The following is a 17,537-nucleotide window of genomic DNA, read 5'->3' on the forward strand; positions in this document are numbered from 1 at the left end:
TGAGATGAAGGCTCAAGTGAGCTTTTCTGATCAAAACTGTCCATTGTTTGTAGTTGGCGTTGTTGTTGTTGTCATAAACTTTTCACATTGTTATCTTCTTCTAAAACCACTTGACCAATTTCAACCAACTTGACACAAATCCTCCTTTGGTAAAGGGGATTCAAGTTTGTTCAGACAAGGGGCAACACCCTTTCTAAGGGGATATAATAGCAAAATAGCGAAAATACACTGACAAATAAAAATAAATCCAGAACTAATAGGCCAATATCAATAAAACATAGTAGAAATCCTCCTTGAGTGAAGGGGATTCGAGTTTGCTCACATGAAGGGAGATAAAAATATCTCAAAGGAGAGATAATTACAAAAATGCCAAAAATATGGTGTGTCGAACATTTAATTAAAAATCTTTTTTTCAAGAACCATTGGGCCAAACACGTTCAAATTTACATGACAGCTTCCAAGCATAAAGGATATTCTAGTGTTTAAAAACCATTCAAGACTTTTTAAAAAATCATATAAAATATTTTCAACAGCAATATGATGGTTCGACTGTTAGGGGGAGTTCATTGAACCCATCCCCCTTCCCTAATCTATAACTGTACTGACATAGCTCCTACCAATGAAACAATAAAGATGTTCACCTGGGAAGAAAAGAATAAGTAAAAAACTATAGAGTAATGAAGATCACACAAAGGGAAATAGATAGCAAGCTGTTGAAGGGGGGGGGGGGGGGGGGTGAGCAACTGTTAGTTTTATGTGCCAACAACAGGTTTGCATAATATGTTGCACAGAGAAATATCCCCAGTCAGATCCATCACTTCATCAATTGTATCATGACGTCAAATCAAAGAATGTAACTGCACATATTTCGTCTTGCCTTGCCTTTGATCGAAATACATTTTCTAATAGATTTGGGTTGCAATATGTTAGTCCTTATACTGCATTATGCAGGGGATATTAAGACGGGGACAGAGATAAGATAAATCAATCAGGTTATGCCAATTTATTATGATAGCAAACTCCCATGTTAAACGTCATGCATTGGTTAAAATGATATCAAAATCAGATTATTGAATAGATTTGACCTTGATGTAGGTGAGAAAGAAACACAGAAGCAGAAGACAGCGTATCTGAAGGAACAGTGAGAAACCCCGAGAAGATAACTCCTGATCTAAATCATCTCCACTCGAGCGTGACAGGACAACATGTTAGTGAGATGTTATCGATACTTTCCAGATCTGTTTTTGGTATCAATGTGATCTATGGAATCATTATCCAGGGAACAGAGGTGTGATTTTCTTTTGTATACCATACATGGCTCATGCAAGCTCTTTTAATTATTATGCCCAACTTCAAAGAAGAGGGGCATATTGGTTTGCACCTGTCGGTCGGTCGGTCGGTAGACCACATGTTGTCCGCTCGATAACTTGAGAACCATTCACTTGATCGTAATGATCTTTCATATGTGGGTTGGTTATGAAAAGAAGAGGATCCTTATTGTTTTTCAGGTCAAAAGGTTAAAGGTCAAGGGTCAGCCTACTCTGTACATAGGAATATACTGTCCGCCCAATATCTTGAGAACCCTTTGCTTGACAGACATCAAACTTGGTACACTGGTATATCATCATCAGAAAAAGACATCTATTGATTTTGAGGTCACGTAGTCAAAGGTCAAGGGTTGAACTGGAAATAGGAACATACTGTCCGCTCCATATCTTGAGAACCCTTTGCTTGACAGACATCAAACTTGGTACACTGGTACATCTTCAGGAGAAGGTGACTCCTATTGATTTTCAGATCACATGGTCAAAGGTCAAGGGTCAAACTGGACATTGGAATATACTGTCTGCTCAATATCTTGAGAACCCTTTGCTTGACAGACATTAAACTTGGTACACTGGTACATTATCATGAGAAGATGACACCTATTGATTTTGAGGTCACGTGGTCAAGGGTCAAACTTGACATAAGAATATACTCTCCGCTCAATATCTTGAGAATCCTTTGCTTGACAGACATCAAACTTGGTACACTGGTACATCTTCAGGAGAAGATGGCTTCTGTTGCTTTTGGGGTCACATGGTCAAAGCTCAAGGCTCAAATTGGACGTAGGAATATACTGTCTGTTCAATATCTTGAGAACCCTTTGCTTGACAGACATAAAACTTGGTACACTGATACATCTTCAGGAGAAGATGACCCCTATTGATTTTTAGGTCACATGGTCAATCCACTCTTGACATATGAAGATATTGTCTGCTCAATATTTTGAATTGATGATACTACTCTCAATTAAATGATGTGTGTGTATAACCCTTTTCAATTTTGCACCATGGGGGGCATATGTGTTTTACAAACATATCTTGTTTTACTTTGTGTTACCATACAAAGCTCAAGTACTATTAATTATTTTATTTTGTATACCATACAAAGCTCAAGCACTTTTAATTATTTTATTTTGTGTTACCATACAAAGCTCAAGCACTTTTAATTATTTTATTTTGTGTTACCATACAAGACTCAAGCACTTTTAATTATTTTATTTTGTGTTACCATACAAGGCTCAAACACTTTTAATTATTTTATTTTGTGTTACCATACAAGACTCAAGCACTTTTAATTATTTTATTTTATGTTACCATACAAGGCTCAAACACTTTTAATTATTTTATTTTGTGTTACCATGCAAGACTCAAACACTTTTAATTATTTTATTTTGTGTTATCATACAAGGCTCAGGCACTATCAATTATTTTATTTTGTGTTACCATACAAGACTCAAGCACTTTTAATTATTTTTATTTTGTGTTACCATACAAGGCTCAAGCACTTTTAATTATTTTATTTTGTGTTACCATACAAGGCTCAAGCACTTTTAATCATTATTCCCTTACCGACGAAGTCGAGGGGACTTTATGTTTGCGTCCATCTGTCCGTCAGTCCAGTTTTCTGCAATTTTTTTATTGCAATTAGTTTTCTTCCGTCATCGTCCGTCGTGCATCGTACGTTAACAATTGAACATTTTTAGCTTGTTCTTAATAACTACCAGTCCAATCCTTTTCAAATTTGGTATGAAGCACCATTGTGACAAGGGGGATATAATTGTAAATTTCAGGACTCCAGCACCCCTGGGGCCCTAGGGGTGGGGAAAAACTGCCCAAAATTGACCAATTTTGAAAAATCTTCTCAAGAACCACACACATGTAAGAAAAACTAATTGCATGGTGATGTAGAGCAGGAAGGCCTCTACCAAAATTGTAAATTTCATGATCCCTGGGGTAGGGGTTCTAACTCCAAGGTGGGGCAAATTTTGTTATATAATGTTTATGTGTAAAACACTTAAATTACATCTTCTTTAACCCTTTCTCTACCGTATCGGTCAATTTGACCGATGGCGCGTAAAAACAGGACTACGCAAAAGGAGTGCCTCTAAATCTGTGACATTACGGCCATAAGATATATTATCTATATATCATATTTTTGGAAATTGTCTCTATTTTTTAAATATGTAAAAATCAATTGAGTAAATAAAGCCATTAGATTAACAAAAGCATTTAAAGCAAATGATGGATTCGTCTAAATATGACGCAATGCTTTGTGGCAAGGTCATTTTCCCCCTCGATATGATTTTTTTTATTTCCCTTATGAATGCAATATTTTTTATATTTTTGAAAAGCATATATTCCCTGCTTTCAGAAGATATACAATTATTTTTAATGCCTTGCAAAGTTATAAGAAAATAGCAATTTTTTGCACATGTACGTTTTCTTACGATTTTATTTCTCAATGTTTAAACAGGTCGGCATTTTACCTATACTTATATATAGAAATAGGGAAAAGTAAATACAGCCGCTAAAAGTAGAGGAAATTTCCTTTTTGATGGGCCCTTATTCGTGTTATAATTCTCGGTAGTTTTTATATTACGATAAAATAAAATTGGGACATGCTGTGCGGTTTTCTTTAAAATTAGCGACAAAACGTCGTCGCTGAAAGCAATCGACGCGCGTCGCACAATAAAGTGGTGAAAACTATTTGTATTGTCCTATATTAGTAAATTCAGTACCTTTTGATACACTACAACAATATACATATATGTATGAAATAATCAGTCTGGTTATCCCTGCTTTTTTTCAAAAAGCTTAAAACCAGTATTGGTATATAACAGTTACACAACCTACAAACACCTATTGAGAATGTTACATCGGCAAAGTAAATTTAAAAAAAAAGATAGATAAACTACTTCAAATTCAGATATAAACGCTATATTTGTTCAGAATAGTAATAGTAATATTTTTTCCCTGCCAAAGAAAGAAAACAAAAAAAAAAAGATTTTCGCATTTAGCCTATACACTTATTTTTCCGTGATCGGGATCGTGGGCCCCGCGGGGTTTTCTGAAAGTGTGCACGGGGAACACACGTGTTTCCGTTTCAACGAAAACAACACAGCTTCACTGTGATTGTCACAGCGAACGCTTGTATTTTACATCTTTAAAACGACCTTATATCAGAAGAAGAAGATACCCTGGATCTCCTGTTGCAGGATGACCCAAACGATCATGCATTCAGTATAAACATGTAGATGTAAGTTGATGTAGCCACATAGGCCGACTAGAAAGAAAAAAAAATTGCGGTTTTGTGATGTTATGAAAAATTCACGATTAATTAACCGCGATTTGATGCCATAATTTGTCGTTTCATGAAAGAAAATATTTATATTTTATTATATCTAAACCAAGTGAATAACACCCAATTGTTTAGTAAGAGCTGACATCATTTAATCCGTCCTGGTCCGGCATTGATCAGTCTGATTACACCCCCCCCCCCCCTTCCCCCCCAGAATTATCTCCTTACCTGACGCGAGAGTGTAAGAAGTGAGTGGATTTAGTGTGCAATGGGAAGGGGGATGGGGTGGTTTTAATCAGACTGGGCATTCATGACCGCTGGTGAGTAGGCTATTTTTCCAAGATTTTTCCATGTTTATAAAAAAATATCTTTCTATGAAAATAAATCACAATCTGTTAGAAAAACACATTTTACATTATTGTAATGACAGAATTTATTATCATAATTTGAATTATTTTCTTCATATTATAACAGAAATAAAAACAAATTGTGTGTTTGGGCCAAAATGGGGGGGGGGGGGGGTAACACCAATCAAAGTGATTATGACAGGCTAATGAAAAATCATCTTGATTTCTCTTTTATCCAAATGCATGTATTTTATATACACTTAGTAGCTTATGACCATGAATTACATGTGATCCATACATGCTGGTGCTTGTATGGTATGAGCAGATGTGCATGTGCCTCCTTCTTGCCTAGATTTTTCTCTAATTTCGACTGAATCCACACCCCATCAGAGTAACATGCGAGGGGATTTAGACACTGTGTACCATGAAGAACCAATTCAATTCTACTTTTATATCTGGGGTCATTCACTTTCCCTCAGAGTTGCAGTATTTTCGCTGGACCCTGTAGGTTTTAACCTGAATTTCTTCAGTATTTGCCCCCATGTATATGCTAGGCATAATGCTGACACCTACATGATGCATATTTTTTTTTCATTACACACTTTGCTACACTCGTAATGTATAATGAAATAGTCCATTCATTTCTAACACATGTATGCAATCCCTTACCAAATGTCACTTCAAATACAGGACACCTCTATCTATAAATAAATTTGAGCTGTATTTAAGTGCGAAACTGTCCCTTGCTACCATGAAACTTATATTTTGTTTTAAAACATAAGCCAACAATTCTTAATTGTAATTTCTTTTTATCTTTAAAAAGGGTATTGACATCCCAATATTTAGTGGGAAGGTCCCAGGTATCATCCGCTAGTGACAGTGACTACTGGCAAACCCAGACATGCATTGGAGGGATGTTGATGTGGAGGACACAGGGACACCTGATCCAAGAACTGTTATATTTCATTCGGTTTCGGAGTGACAACCTGGCATTCAGTTGGTATGACTCTTTGAGGTTGAATATAGGGTTAAATCCGTATACATTTGGTTAACATTCGAATGAACCTAGATAATACATTCACAAATGGAATCATGGCGTTATGATACACTGATATGCATGTACCATTTTACTGATTTTTACTGCATTACTAGGTATCACATACATACAAAAAGAGACACAACACGGGAAATCATTATATCGTTATTCTGTTTCTAATTAAAAGGTATGACAAGTTTTCTAAATGCTGACAAATAAGCTATGGTGGCCAATACTGATTAATAATTATTTGCAATTTCCTTTCAGATATGGGACCCGTTTATTCAGAGAACTGCAGATTTTATGAAGCTGTTTTGACAGAAGATTTAGTTTTCTCCATCTGTGTTGCCATCAACCATTATGCTGAGCTGGTCATATCTAGAGGGAAGGATCGTCATATGCTTCCCAAGGAAGTTCGCAGCCTCTCACTGAAGAGGATACTAGTTAAAAAAAACCGATATTGTGACAGTGATTTCCAGTTTAAAACGAGTAATAAAATGCATAATAAAAATATTACCTTTACCAAAATTAATCTGGCTGCACATCTAACACATTTATTAAATGTGTACTCAATTACCTCAGATGCAAGGTGAATATAAAATTTCATAATTAAATTTTCTGAGGGCCTTGATTATAGAAAACATTTACAGAGCCAATTGAGTATTCGAAAGCTCTGACAATACATTAGTATTTAGGGCCTAGTATTAAGAAATCCCCCCCCCCCCCCGATTTTTGTGCATTATCTTATACATGTCTGCTGTGAAGTTCCAGTCGATAGACAGATGTTGGTGAATGCATGCCCCTATCGGAACAACCCAGTATCAACCCAGTATCAAGAATTGTATCTAGAACTATTTTTGTTAAATATAATGCAAGTATAAAAGTTTAAATCTAGTGATTGAAAGTAAGTGGGGATCCGGGTTAGAATATGTCCTCAGTATCCCTTGCTTGTCGTAGAAGGCGACTAAATGGGCCGGTCCTTTGGAGGAGACCGCAAAAACCGAGGTCCCATGTCACAGCAGGTGTGGCACGATAAAAATCCCTCCCTGCTCAAAGGCCATAAGCGCCGAGCATAGGCCTAAATTTTGCAGCCCTTCAACGGCAGTGATGACGTCTCCATATGAGTGAAATATTCTCGAGAGGGACGTTAAATTATATTCAATCAATCAATCATTCGTATATGTTGAACTTGGGAAGGAAAAACGGGAGTACTTTTTGATAACATTTGATAAAGTGTTGTTGCTTAGAAACCAAATATATTTGAATACAAAAAAATTATTTATTTTAGATTAACAATAAAGATCTTTTTTTTAATGTTGCGATACTTATTCTATTTAGTGGAACATATGGCAAAACGTCATATTAGAAAATGATGGATATGTATATAAAGTACGAAATTTCCATTTTATGACCTTTGACCTTAATTCTCTTCATCATATATTTTGTTAAAAACCCTTTAAAATGATTGAGATCTATTTTAAGATTATATTTTTAAAATAATGTGACATTTACTAATCATGAATGTAATTATGTTTAAATTGTGTCGAATGGATGCAGAAAGGCAAATTATGGTCAAAAGTGTACTAAAAGTGTTGTTACTTAGCAACCAAAAATATTTGTTTTTCAATAAAATTGATTAATTTGATTGTGGTGTTTTTGTAGTATTTTAAAAGGCACATCAGCTCATGCATTTAGAATTTCCTATTTTTTACTCTAATCTTGTAAGAGGGGTTGTAATATATATATTTCAGAGAAAAAAGGTTGCAAAATTGTGCACTTATATGACCTTTGACCCCGTAGACCTCCTTGAGGTCATGGGATACCTTGACAAACTTTATAAGAAACTGTTCCCTGTCCAATTCCTAACAAAATTATATGTCGTATGTTTGCCCCAAATCGTGATACATGCAGATTTAAATCGATGTAAAAATATTGTCATTTAGTCTTTAAAAACCTCTGAAATATGCCAGTAGAGAAAGGGTTAATGCTATTGATACTAAATTGAAAGTAAATAGATATTTAGAAAGAAGAGGTAGTTCTTTACCAAAATTGTAAATTTGATTATTCCAGGGGTAGGGGTTTTGGTATCAGGGTGGGACCAAAATGTTCAGTTATTAAGTGTGTGAACAATAGACATTTTTAACTTCTTCTTGATAACCATCATTCCAATTCTTTTCAAATTTGGTATGAAACATCTTTGGAACAAGGGGGAACATAAATTGTAAATTTCAGGATTCCTGCATCCCTGGGGCCTTAGGGGCGGGGTAAAAACTGCCAAAAAAACCCAACCAATTTTCAAAATTGATGTAGAGCAGGAAGGCTTCTACCAAACTTGTAAATTTCATGTTCTCCGGGGTAGGGGTTATGACCCCAGGGCAGGGCCTAGCTTGTTATATAGTGTTTATGTGTAAAACATTTAAATAACATTTTCTTTAGGGCTTTTGATACTAAATTGAAACTAAATGGATAGAGCAGGTAGTCTTGTTTTATACTGTTGCTGAACATTAGAATTTAGCTTAGATATTTAGAACAGCAATTTTTTTTCTAGATTTCATTGCCCATGGAAGTAGTGATACTTTTTCACTAGTATTCAGGTGACTGATAAGGCCTGTGGGCCTCTTGTTTTCTGTTCTTGCAGATATCTATTTGATATTTGGTATGTCTCTTTGCAATAACAAGTCACATATTAAGTTCGAATTCCGTCTTGGTCCGTTAATTTTTCACTTAGTTATGGCTCTTGGACTTAAAAAAAATAGTAGGCATTATCAGTTTTCCCGTCTTTTTAGCTCACCTGAGCGAAAAGCTCAAGTGAGCTTTTCTGATCACCCGTATTTCGGCATCCGCCAATCTGTCTCTCTGTAAACTTTTAACATTTTCGACTTCTTCTCAAAAACCACTGGGTCAATTTCAGCTAAAGTTGGCACAAAGCATCCTTAGGTAAATGGAATTCTAAATTGTTAAAACAAAGGGTCAGGCTACCTTCCAAGTGGAGATAATCAAGAAAAGGTAGAACTAGAGTAGGGTCATTAAAAAATCTTCTTTTCAAGAACCACTGGGTCAGAAAAGATGAAATTTATAGATATAGATGGTGTGTCCAGGGGTCCGTGTTTGCCCAACTATCTATTTTGCATTGCTTGTAGGAGTTATGAGATTGATCACTGTTCATTATCTTAACCTTGCATTAGGTAGTGCAGATTCTAAATTGTAAAAATCATGGCCCCCGGGGGTTGGTTAGGGCCACAATAGGAGATCAATGTTTTACATACATATATATAAGAAAAATCTTTTAAAATCTTCTTCTCAAGAACCACTGAGTCAGAAAAGCTGAGATTTATATGAAACTTCCTGATATAGTGCAGATTCAGGTTTGTTAAAAGCATGGCACTCGGGGGTCGGATGTGGCCACATTAGGGGATCACAGTTTTACATACGAATATATCGGGAACATTTTTAAAAATCATCTTCTCAAGAACCACTGAGCCAGAAAAGCTGATATTTACATGAAGCCTTTCTGACATAGTGTAGATTCAAGTTTGTTCAAAGCATGACCCCTGGGGGTAGGATGGGACCACAAGGGGGGGGGGTCAAAGTTTTACATACAAATATATAGGAACAATCTTTAAAAATCTTCTTCTTAAGAACCATTGGACCAAAGAAGTTCACATTTACATGAAAGCTTTCTAACATAGTGTAGATTCAAGTTTGCAAAACCCATAGCCTCCAGGGGTAGGTTCGGACCATAATAATGACAACGGTTTTACATGCAAATATATATGGAAATTCTTCTGATATGGACCAAGGTGACTCAGATGAGCGATGTGGCCCATTTATAACGTTTAATTAATTTAGTTGTGCTTGCAGATATTCATTTTATATTTGGTACATTACTTTGCCATAACAAGTTACATATCAATTTTGAATTTCATATTGGTCCGTTCATTTTTCATTAAGTTATGGTCCTTGGACGTAGAAAAATAGCATGAATTGTTAGTTTACATCCAAGTTTCTTATCTCTGTGGATAAGAATTAAGAATACTACACTCATTAAAATGTATAGCATAGTAATACAACCATATAGATAAATTATTCATGATCATCTACATGTCACAGTTTATTGACTTGGATAAATACCTAAACCTAATTATAAATTTGTCTTTTTTCCTGGTCTAGTTTCTCCTCGAATAGTAGTTGATTTCCAACCATTCCTATCCTGGTTCCCCAATTTTCCCCTTTACCATAACCTACATAATGAACTTTGAATATTGTTGTAGTACAGTAATTATTGCAACCGGTAAGGGACTATGTATTGCCATGCAATACTCTCAGAATGCTTGTTTTATTTTGTGTTACCATACAAGGCTTTAGCATTTTTATTTTTTTTTTTTTTTTGTGTTACCATACAAGACTCAAGGACTTTTAATTATTTATTTTGTGTTACCATACAAGACTCAAGTACTTTTAATTATTTTATTTTGTGTTACCATACAAGACTCAAGCACTTTTAATTATTTTAGTTTGTGTTACCATACAAGGCTCAAACACGTTTTAGCTCACCTGAACCAAAGACTCAATTGAGCTTTTTTGATCGAAATTTGTTTGTCGTCGTCATTGTTGTCAGCGTCGTTGTAAACTTTTCACATTTCCATCTTCTCCAGAACCACTGTGTCAATTTCAACCAAACTTGGCAGAAAACATCCTTGGGTGTAGGGAATTTTAAGTTTGTTCAAATGAAGGACCTTGCCTCCTTCAAATTGGAGATAATTACAAAAATCTTCTACTCAAGTACCACTGGGCCAGAAAAGCTGACATTTATATGAAAGCTTCCTGAAATAGTTTGTTAAAAACCATGGTCCTCAGGGATAGGATGGGGCCACAGTATGGGGGATAAAAGATTTATATGTAAATATATTGGGAACATCTTTAAAAATCTTCTTCTCGAGAACCACTGGACCAGAAAAGTTTATATTTACATGAAAGCTTCCTGATATAGTGCAGATTCAAGTTTGTTAAAACCATTGCCCCCAGGTGCGGGGTGGGGTCGTTAAAGGGGATCAAAGTTTTACATACATACATACGTACATGTATGTATAGGGAAAATATTGAAGAAAAGGTTTATATTTACATATTATGTACATGAAAACTTCCTGACATAGTACAGATTCAAGTTTGTAAAAATCATAGCCCCCAGTGGTAGGGTAGGGCCACAATAGAGGATCAAAGTTTTACATAGAAATATATAGGAAAGATTTTTAAAAAAAATTTCAAGAACCGTTGGGCCAGAGAAGTAAATATATTTACATAAAAGATTTGTGAAATAGTGCAGATTCAAGTTTATAAACATCACACCGCTCGGGAGTAGGATGTGGCCACAATAGGGGATCAAAGTTTTACATACAAATATATAGTGAAAATCTTTGAAGATCTTCTGAAGAACCACTTGGCCGGAAAAGTTTACATTCTGACATATAGTACAGATTCCAATTTGTGAAAGCATGCCCCCCTCTACCCCCCCCCCCCCCCCCCCCATTACACACACACACTCTTCCACTGTTACCATACAAGACTTATGTAAAGTTTGGAGTGCATTTAAGGAATAACTTTCTTGTTGTCAAGGGAGATGGAGATGATCAATAGATACCTTAAATCTAGATGGTCACTCATTATCAATAAATGGTCACTCATTATCAAATCTAGATGGTGACTCATTGTCAAAAATAGACGGTCACGTATTGTCAAATCTAGATGGGCATTGTCGTTGTTGATGTAAACTCTCCAGAACCACTGCATCAATTTCAGTTAAACTTTGTACATATCATTAATGGATGAAGGATATTGAAGTTTGTTCAAATAAAGGGCCATCTCATATCCCCTTCAAATGGGAGATAATCACAGAAATGTAAGAATAGGGTGAGGTAATTTAAAAATGTTCTTAAGATCCGCTGAGTCAGGTAAGCTTCCTGACATAATGTAGATTCAATTTTGTTAGAATCATGACCCCCGGGTTTAGTTGGGGTCAAAATAGGGTATCAAAGTTTTACCTGCTGATATATAGTAAACTATTCTTCTCCAGAACGACTTGGCCAATTTCAATCAAACATTCTTGTAGGAATGGTGAAAGGGATTCAGGTTTGTTTAAATGAAGTACCATTCTCCCTTTAGAGGGAAGGTAATCACAAAAAGGCGAGTCATTGAATTATTTTTTGTTTACATAGGTTAAATATACAAGTAAGTAAAAGTTTCATTTTCAGCAGATTTTTCTATTTACAAGTGAATTATGAACACAATTAACCAGTTTGTCATGTGTTTGTGACATCTCATTTTGGTTTAAACATATCTTCTCTTAAGTAATCTATATGTAAACAAAAACACGGAGCAATAGTTGTTCACATAACAAAGAAATAAGAGTGCTGTATATCTCTCGTAACTCAATGAAAGACATAAACATGTTGCTGACCAATAGAAATGTCACAGTTAAGCATTATAAACATTAAAGGGGCATTAACTGTGAAATTGGTGGCAACCATATTTTTTTTTTAAATATCTCGATGGCAAAGGAATATATATTGAATGACTAATAAAAACATTTATTCTGTACAAAAAACAAGAGACACCTAATAAAACTACATTACATAACTGCTTTTAGTGTAAAGAAATATATAACAAAGATTTACTGTCTTGCCAGACAATGATTATTTAACCACCAAAATTACCTATATTCATATACCTGTTTTGAGGTTAAAAAGTGATTGCAATAATTAGATACTGGTGTTATTACTGAAATATATGTTATCAATCAATTTTTATTGAATTCAATTTTTGGTGACAAAATTGCAAAAAATATCCCTTTAAAATGTGGAAAGTAAGATTTGAACATTTTTTAGTTCAAATCAAACCCATGCCCCTTTAATCAGCTTGATAAAATGATAGTCTGTGTGTGAAGGGTTGGGGGTTTAACACAAAGGAAACATTTGATGATTTACATAATCACTGAACACAATTCAAACACGCTTAGTGAAGTCAACAGGAAAATTAATGAAATTGCAGCTCCACTGACAAGAAATAACAATTTCCTCTGGGGAGAGAGAGAGAGAGAGATAGAGAGAGAGAAAAAAAAGAAGAGAGAGAGAGAGAGAGAGAGAGAGAGAGAGAGAAAGAGAGAGAGAGAGAGAGAGAGAGAGAGAGAGACTCTACATTTCAATACACATTTCTGGTATTTTGTCATTGAACATATTTACATATATGAGATATTTTGAGATATTGAAATATATTTCAGGTGACGATGGCTTGTCTGAGTGTTGGAGAAGAGTGTTATAGAAATCTGAAGGAAGGATCCCTACATTCCATCTAAATGGTCAAGCAGAACTGATCAACTTTTATATTAAAGTTCAGTTAGTTTATTAAATACATGTACCATGGACATTCTATGCAGGAAAGGTGAAGATAATGAACAGTGTTCAATCTCATAACTCATATATTGGTTTCCACTTTCCCTACCTACCCTAAAAATTTCTGCCGACCCTTAACACATTTTTTTCCGTTCTTACAGATTTTGCAAATATCATCACTACAATATTGACTTATTCATCAAATTATTTTTTATGCACTAATACTAGAGAAATTCCAAAAACACAGAAACGGTTTTTGTTTACAGTAAAGTGAAGAAATGTATTGATTAATCATATAAATTTTATTTGATTACTGCAAAATTATTTTTTTTAGTTGGTTTAAGTTTGTGACTAAAATTCAAGGTATATAAGGCTGTGTTTGATCAGTTTACTTCACTTGGTTAGGTGCTGACATCATGGTAAGATTTCTTTTCTCTTAATCTGAACAACAAAAGCCTCAAGGTTTTAAAACTCTGAATATAGTCACTAGCATGAAATAAGCATACTTTTTGTAAAAATAGGTGTTGGGAACTGCTAAAAACTTCAAGGTTTTACTGCAGACTTAAGGTTGTTATTTTGTTAGGATAATACTCAGAGTTAGCAGGTAGTTTGCAAGTTTATTATAGGTTTTTCCTTTCCAAGTCCTGTTTCAAGGTGTAGTGGATAGCGGTAGGATATTTTATACTTTAGTACTGACAATCATATCCTAACACAGTACTCTCTATCTAGGTCAAGATGTAGCTTGTTCTCTTTCTATTTTTGGGGGGAAATATTTAAGATTATTGAAACCAGTAGGGACATATTTAGATATTTTCATTCTGTCATATTTTCTTACCTCTGTTACAAACATTTCATTTTTTGCTGATTCATTTCAACTTTGATTCTATTTCATACTTTGTTATTTTATTATTTAATTTGTTATTTGCTACCATTTACAATATCAATCAATCCTAAATCATTAATAAATTGTAAACTCTTTCCCGGTGTTTTCATTCGGAAATGTTGACCATAGTTCAGGAATAACGATACCTGGATTGAATTTTACTAGAGCCAGTGTTAACAGGGCATTCCATCACTCGAGTTATTGCCCCTGATATACTGGTTTTGGTTATAGAATTTTGGTCGTTGTGACCCTTATACAGAATTTGGGTTCCCATGACCAGGATTCCCGTTACAGTTGAAAGCAATCTTAGAAAAATTTAAAATCCCTGCTGGGCTGGAACATGCAATTTACAGTTCAGCAATCGACGTGCTAAGCTACTGAGCTACTCAGCTAGGCAAGAATTTATGAAATGAATAGACATATATTGCTGGTATTTAAATGTTTACCCATGTTTTAAATGGAAGTCAGTCATTATGACGATGTAGAGTACCTCCTTAAAGTTTGCTAAACAACTCATTTTGTTTAATGATGGTCAATTTTGATCATAGAGAAACAATGGAGATTGTTTCCTAGCTTAGCGACACTAGAAACAAAAAAATTGAAATTGTCATTTAATTGGGGGTAAAGAGATCAACTGAGAGTGTCAGACCATTTAGATGAAGAAAAGGGGGTGAACTGAGGGTGCCAATTATAGCGCATGAATTTACAAATGGAACAACAATTTCAATGATATTCGTCTAGATATATGTATAAGAAGGAGGTCTGTTGAGGCCTTTAGAAATGGCATCAAAATTCCAATAATAAAAAAAATGTTAAAATCACCATTAAAATGAAGGAAAAGAAAATCACCATTAAAATGAAGGAAAAGAAAATCACTATTAAAATGAAGGAAAAGAAAATCACTATTAAAATGAAGGAAAAGGGGCAACTTCAAATCATAATAAGAGTTGTCAGACAACATGGCTCGCCAGGAAGCATGACTCTATTTAATCTATCCCTTTAGTTTCAAAGGCTAAAGTTTTTAATACGCCCGTCATTAGACTGGACACATTATGTTATGGCGATGTCCGTGCGTCTGTCTGGCTGGCTGGCGGGTCATCCATCCGTCCGTCCCAGGTCATGTTTTCCAGACTTTTTTCCATAACGGATGCATGTACAACTTTGAAATTTGGTCACATTATCTCCCTCAAGAATTGTAAGAGTGAGTTTGCATTTCAACTGGATTGGTCCCTTCTTGACCTACTTTAGGACTACAAGTAGGTCAAACAGTTTTCCGGACTTTCTTTCGTTACAGATACAGACATTACCCTGAAATTTACGCATAAGTTTTCTTTGAGAGAAATACGAGTTCAGTTTGAATTTCAGTTGGATTGGTTCATCCTTGACCTACTTTTTGAATTTTGTTTTAGGTCAAACAGTTTTCCGGGCTTTTTTTTCCATTACGGATACAGATATTGCTCTGATAGTTAGTCAAAGGCTTTCTCTCAGAGGAATAAAAGTTCAGTTTGCATCTCAGCTGGATTGGTCAATCCTTGACCTACTTTTTGGAAAAAATAGGTCAAACAGTTTTCCGGGCTTTTTTTCATCACTGATACAGATATCACCTTGATATTTTGTTAAAGGCTTCCTCTCAGAGAAATAAAAGTTCAGTTTGCATCTCAATTGGATTAGTCAATCCTTGATCTACTTTTTGGAAAAAAAATAAGTCAAACAGCTTTACGGGCTTTTTTCTCATCACTGATACAGATATTACCCTGATATTTTGTCAAAGGCTTCCTCTCAGAGGAATACAAGTTCATTTTGCATTTCAGTTGGATTTTTACATCCTTGACCTACTTTTTGGAAGAAATAGGTCAAACAGTTTTCTGGGCTTTTATTTTAATTATGGATACAAATATTGCCCTGATATTTAATCAAGGGCTTCCTCTCAGCGGAATACAAGTTCAGTTTGCATTTCAGCAGGATTGGTCCATCCTTGACTTACTTTTGGAGTGAAAATAGGTCAGACAGTTTTCTGAGGTTTTTTGCATTACGGATAGAGATATTGCCCTAATATTTAGTCAAAGGCTTCCTCTCGGAGGAATACAAGTGCAGTTAAAATTCAATAAGCAAAAAGACAAAAGTTTATTGCTCAACATACAATATTAGGAGGAAATATATTTTGAGTGTGATTTAATTAAGAAAAAAGGCCAAGGAAACTGATGAAAAATATAGAGAATAAAGGCCAAGAAAACCGAAGAAGACTATAGAGAATAAAGGCCAAGGAAAATGAAGAAAAATATAGAGCGTTTCTACTTACCTTATTTTGTTCACAGATAAAGATTAACCTTCTAACAGGGTTACTTCCAGGAATTTTATGAACTAAGATTTAACTGATAGATTGTCAAATATGTTTCCGAGAATAATTCTTAAGCATCGTTAAAATTTGTTTGGTAAGTTTCATATAAAATTTCACTCTTCATTTGTTTTTACGGCTATCTCGAACATTTCAACAGTAAAGTTAAACAAATTCTTTCAAATGAAGTTTATAGCTTAAGATTGTATATTTGTATGACTTCAAAAATATATTTTAACATAGATAATTTCCATAGTAAGACAGTACATATATGTTTATAAATCAGTGTCATTGTACATTCTAAATGGTCACAATTAATATAACTATTCCTAGTTGTTTGTAATTAAAAATGTTTAAATAAGACTGATTCACCTTTTCTGATTGTACATTTTTTATTTGATCAATTCACGCTAATTAACATAAAAATCATAAGAAACCTAAAGCAAAACAATCACTGTTCCTTCCTTGTTATGTCAGATGACTGTTGCTGCCCAGTTTGGTGTTGCAGTTTTTTCTCTTTGTTTTGGAATAAACAAAACTAAGCGATTTGTATCGATGAATCCTCTACAACATACACTACCCAGATGATACTGAACGGGCTGTAAACCTTCATCGATGAGTCCTCTACAACATACACTGCCCAGATGATACTGGACGGGCTGTAAACCTTCGTAGATGAACACTGATATGGAATGAGAAGATACTGAAATTAAACTTTGAGTTTAATCAGATGCATCTGATGTGTCCTATAGCATGATTTGTGTTCTAGATTCATGAAACATCTGATGTGTCTTATAGCATGCTTTGTGTTCTAGATTCATAAAACATCTGGTATCTGATGTGAATGAATATATTCCTTGGCGGAACTAAAACTATACGCTGAGTGTATGTAAAACTTAAACGGTACCAATTTCGATGCACCAGATGC

General features: G+C 34.8%; 1 protein-coding gene and 2 long non-coding RNA genes across 3 annotated transcripts in view; 2 read left to right on the forward strand and 1 right to left on the reverse strand.

Annotated features, from left to right (window-relative positions):
- The window catches only part of LOC125652354 (uncharacterized), a 270,302-nt gene that overhangs the window by 129,171 nt on the left and 123,594 nt on the right, over positions 1-17,537 (reverse strand). The window lies entirely within an intron of this gene.
- LOC130053018 (uncharacterized) lies at positions 958-14,369 on the forward strand. Its single transcript, XR_008801452.1, has 2 exons — positions 958-1,288; positions 13,280-14,369. It is a non-coding gene; the product is annotated as an uncharacterized LOC130053018 (long non-coding RNA).
- LOC125660738 (uncharacterized) lies at positions 3,593-6,538 on the forward strand. Its single transcript, XR_007364455.2, has 3 exons — positions 3,593-4,581; positions 5,794-5,970; positions 6,274-6,538. It is a non-coding gene; the product is annotated as an uncharacterized LOC125660738 (long non-coding RNA).

Source organism: Ostrea edulis, chromosome 3 (assembly GCF_947568905.1).
Source record: "Ostrea edulis chromosome 3, xbOstEdul1.1, whole genome shotgun sequence".
NCBI classification, from domain to species: domain Eukaryota; kingdom Metazoa; phylum Mollusca; class Bivalvia; order Ostreida; family Ostreidae; genus Ostrea; species Ostrea edulis.